The following is a 5,706-nucleotide window of genomic DNA, read 5'->3' as shown; positions in this document are numbered from 1 at the left end:
TACTTGGTCGTAGACGTACGAAACTTGGTACACATATAGAACTCATCAATACAAACAACTTTCGTATTGCATATCATAGGCTCCGCCCAACAGGAAGTTGGCTATTTAGGGTTTATTATTCATATTTGTCGTCAAAGTTGTGGGGGCTTTTGGGGTCCTTAACATACTCAAAAACTCTTGAAAGTTTGCGCACACTTTGGAATCTGTGGCCTTAAGGAGCCTGCAGAGGCTGGGACCTGGGCGTGGCACAGGGGCTCTACAGCGCCCCCTGGAACACAGTCATAAATGTTGATGTATAGCCCACACATACTTGCACGTATTAATATGAAACTCAGTACACATATAGATCTCATCGTGCCGAACAACTTGTGTATTGCATGTTATAGGCTCCGCCCAACAGGAAGTCAGCTATTTAGAGTTATGTAAAAAGCGCATGCTCTGGAATTTGAAATACTTGTCATAGGTTTTTTACTCGATTGCCGCCAAACTCGGTCAACATGATCTCAAGACACTGGGGATGAAAAATTGCCAGGGGATTTTTGATATCTCAAACGGTTTGCTCGTGGTGAGGCGTTGAAATTATGGCGAGAAATGAGAAACAGGAAGTGTCTAATACCATCCACATACATTTCCTGATTTTAATCAAACTTCATCAGATTATTCTTTGTATGATGTCGATCGCATATATGTGACTATTAGGAGTCAAAGTTATAGCGCCACCAACTGGCAGCAGGAAGTGTGTCATTTTCAAAATGCTTTGTATTCAGCATCTTATTTTTACTCGATTAACTTCAAACTTCATCAGAATAATGTTAAAACACAGCCTATATTAATCTGCTAGGGGAATATTGATATCTAAAAATATTGTTGCCGTGGCAACATGTCAAACTTGAATACTTCTCAGGTGATTTTAAGGCATATAACATACTTAGAATTTCATGAAATTCAGAACACATATCAGTATTTATGATAACTAGACACTGGCAAAAGTTCATAAGAGGGCGTGGAAGAGGCACTCTATAGCGCCACCTTTTGTCAAAAGTGGGGGGGTTAGTTTTAGCTACAGACACCAAACTCGGTACAAAAAATTGTTCTTATCAAGACGGACAACTTTCTAATCCACAGTCATCAGCTACGATCAACAGGAAGTCAGCTATTTTGATTTGAATGTGGATTTGTTTTACATTTAGCTGTGAATTAATGCATACTGCTCAGAGGAGAGTAACACTATACACACCAAACTTTGTCTACATGATGCCAAAACATTTTAAACAACTTAAATTGCTAAAGGATTTTGGATAGCTTGAACGGTTTTGTCGTGGTGATTTTTTAAAATGACATTAAAAATGGAATTATTAATTGTCCTGCATTTTTAAATTCCAAACACTTCAAAACCTTTTTTCATACAAAAAAAAAGTCATTCTGAGTAAATATGGATAGTTTCACGACTTTACAACACTGTATGGATAACAGAAAATTAAAAAACTGTCAGACATCTCATCTCACTCTGTCCCTCTGTTTGAGTATTATGTGCTGAGACTTACATTGTCTGAGAGAAAATGCGCCCCTACAGGTTCAATTCCTGAAAGGGAAATTCGACTGAAAGGGAGGAGACTCTCTTTTAGTTTCATTTTTAAATCGGTTAAAATACAAATAAATACTTTAATTCATTTAATTCACACTGACAAGCTAAACCAACATATATGATTATTACCGGGTCAGGGCTCATTAATAATTGATGTGTGGTCAGTGATACGTGAGAAACACGAGAGATGAATCACCGCTCTGAGCATGAGCGTGTGGAATGACGAGCTCAGAAAAAACGAGTTTATTCTTGTTTTATAGCTTTAACAAATAAAATATTAAAGCGATATCACACATTTCACCAATTAGAACACACCAAGAGCTAAATTAAGATGTTTTTGAACTGTTTGTGTGAAAATGAAATATTCGCGGCTGTCTATCTGAAATCACCGCCTCCGATCAGCGCGTACAGTGTCACAAGTTCAAAACAAACGAATTTATTCTTGTGTAAGAGCTTTTTCAAATAAAATATTGCCATAAATGCACACAATACACCCATTATAACACAAGAGCTAAATGCAGGTGTTTGTGACCCGTTTAAGTGTGCAAGACTATTTGAAAACGCGACTGGCAGAATATCTCTCGAGCTGCAGGATTCTGCCTTTCGTCGTACGAACGAACACATCAAGGACAAGATTATTTCAAAATACATAATAGCTTGGCGAATATAAACGAAAACAGCCACGTGAACATAAACTGTTGAGAAATAAATCTGAAGTGGATCTACTGGATTTGAATATTAAGTGACCGCATATACCAGATGCTTCTGTCTTAAATTTTAATCTATATAAAAAATTAAACTCATTCATCTTGGCTGCTTTTTTAATATGTGTACGTATTTATTTATTATTTTGCTCTAACAAGACTTAATCTATATTTAATTAGATCAATTACATTATATTTTACATTTGATTTGTCCATTTCTGCATCTAAACGCCTAAAAACCTAAAACATGCTCTATTATACTATTGTTAGCAATTTCTTTATCGTCCAATTTATCTGGTGTACACTTTTATTTTCATAATAAACTTGTCTGTTAGATTATACACAGTTACAGTGGTCTATAATAAATATTAACAGGTTTTATTCAAGCTGTTTAGAATGAATGCAGTAGGCTAATTTTTTTAAATGTAAATCCAAAAAAAAAAAATAAAAAAAAAAATTAAATAAATGAAAAACATTGGAAAAGAATAACTGTTGTATTTTTTTTTTATACATTTTGTATAATTTCATAGTTTATGCATTATAGTTATAAAAACAAATAAATTTAGCCACTCACATAGAAATCTTGGGCCTTATCCTTTTCTGACAGTTTTAGGGATTTTTAAAAATCCTAAAAAAACCTTATTTGTGCTGCAAATAATAATTTCAAATTAATTTGATACTGACCTCTGACATCCTGTGACATGATATTTATTTGAATTTACATAATCTCATGGATGTAACAGTAAATCTGTTCAGCTCACAGATCAATACTAAGCTGTAATGCAAGCAGAACTTTCACAAATGCTTGTAGGTCAATAAAATCATTACAAAACACTTACAAATCATTTAAGGGATTTGATAACACTGTAAAATAATGTCTAATTTGTTAACATTAGCAAATGCATTATTAACACTTTATAATAACTGCACTCATTAGTAATGAGTCAGTTCATGCTTCATAAAGCCTTGTCCCAATATTAATAGTCAGTAGTAAGCGGTTTATAAATACAGTTATAAATAGCTTGTTCTTGGTTTATAAGCACATTTATTAAAAAGGAGAGTAAAGGGTCAGTTATCTTCCTATGAAAAATAAAATAATACAAATAAACAAACAACACTGATTGATACAGAACTCAGAAATGTTATTGTGGATTTATGATAAACTCAGCCTGTAAATGAATTCATTCTCCTCCAAGAAGACACAAGTAGTTCACACCAAACTGTTTTAACATGAAGCCATATACTGAAGATGTTAAATTTCGAATGGGTTTAGGATACCTTAAATGGTGTGGCCATAGCGATTTATTAAGTGAACATAAAATAATACAATAGTTATTTTACTATATCTTTAAAATTTTTAATTCCAACTCTTCATAATTTTTTATATACGTAGAAATAATCATTTGAAGGAAGCACAGTAAGTTTCATAGCTTTATCATTTTCAAGAGCCAGCATAAAATTAAAACTATCATAACATATAAATCAAGCTTGTAATTCTTAGTACCAATAATGGCCACCAGATGGAGCTATAGGATTACTTTTAAATAATTATTGTAGAACCAAGTATGATTTAAATCATTTATAGAAATCTTTCAAAGAAAAATAATATGTATTTTATGTATTTTACTGATAAAATGACCCTCCCTTAATTAGAATAACAAGCTGAAGTATTGTGAACTGTATATTAAGAATAATTCTTTATAGGCTTTATGGACAGATACGTTTTGAGTGACTCTTGAAGGATCAGCACCACATCATCTTTTACCACTGTTTAAAGAATGTATCTTACAGTACAGGTGCGGATGAATTTTGAATGGCTTGAATGGTTTTGTCGTGGTGATTTTTTGAAATAACTGTAAAAAGTAACCAGTAAATGTCTTTTATTTTTTTTAAGTGCAGCTTCTAAACACTTCAAAAAATATACACATAGAAGACAAGTCATTCTGAGGAAATATGCATAGTTTCATGACTATACAACACTAGTTTACCTGATGCCACCGGGGTGGCGATGGCATTGGCGGCTTGAGCCCGCCATCGCTGCTTGCAGCTATATTTATTATTAGGGCTCAAGCCTGAAGGGGCGAAGAGCCCTATTGTTCTTCTAAGGATTATTCTTGTTATTATTATTTTTATTTTTTATTAAACCTTCCGGGGTGTTTTGGGGGCCTTAACATGCTCAAAAACTCTTGAAAATTGGCACACACATTGGAATCTGCGGCCATCAGGACGCCGCAGAGGCTGGGACCCGGGCGTGGCACAGGGGCTCTACAGCGCCCCCTGGAAGACAGTCAGAATTCTTGAACCATAGCTCACACACACTTGCATGTATTTATATCAAACTCGGTACACTTATAGATCTCATTGAGCCGAACAACTTTCACACTTCATGTCATAGGCTCCGCCCAACAGGAAGTCAGCTATTCAGGGCTGTTTAAAAAAAGCATGCTCTGGAATTTGAAATACTCCTCTGAGGTTTTCAACCCGTTCGCCACGAAACTCGGTGAACATGATCTCAAGACATTGAGGATGAAAAATTGCGAGGGGATTTTTGATATCTCGAACGGTTTGCCCGTGGCGAGGCATGGAACTTATGGCGAGAAATGAGAAACAGGAAATGTCTAATAACATCCACATACATTTCCTGAATTTGATCAAACTTCATGGGTTTGTTCGTTGTATGATACCGATTGTATATATGTGGCTATTAAGAGTCAACGTTATAGCGCCACCAACTGGCAGCAGGAAGTGTGTCATTTTCCAAATGCTTTGAATTCAGCATCTTATTTTTACTCGATTTACTTAAAACTTCATCAGAATAATGACAAAACACGGCCGATGTAAATCTGTTGTGGGGATATTGATATCTGATATAGTGTTGCCATGGCAACGTGTCAAACTTGAATGTTCTTTTATGGTGAGTTTGAGGCTGACAACAAGCTCAGATTTACATGAAACTCAAAACACATATCAGTATTAGTGATAGCTAGACAATGGCAAAAGCTTTTAAAAGGGCGTGAAGGAGGCACTCTATAGCGCCACCTTTTGTCAAAAGTGGGGGGGTTAGTTTTAGCTACAGACACCAAACTTGGTACATAAATTGTTCTTTCAAGACGGACAACTTTCTAATTCACAGTCATCAGCTACGATCAACAGGAAGTCGGCTATTTTGATTTGAATGTGTATTTTTGAGATTTTACAGTTGTGAATTAATGAATACTCCTCACAGGGGAAGTACACTATACACACCAAACGTTGTCTACATGAAGAAAAAACATCGAGGAACTTAAATTGCGAACAGATTTTGGTTAGCTTGAACGGTTTTGTCGTGGTGATTTTTTGAAATGACAGTAAAAAGTGAAACATTAATCGTCTTGTATTTTTAAATTGCAGCTTCCAAACCTTTAAAAAACATTAGAA

The sequence above is a fragment of the Carassius auratus genome, chromosome 43 (genome assembly GCF_003368295.1).
Source record: "Carassius auratus strain Wakin chromosome 43, ASM336829v1, whole genome shotgun sequence".
Taxonomy (NCBI): Eukaryota; Metazoa; Chordata; class Actinopteri; order Cypriniformes; family Cyprinidae; genus Carassius; species Carassius auratus.
Note: the sequence above shows the minus strand (reverse complement) of the source record.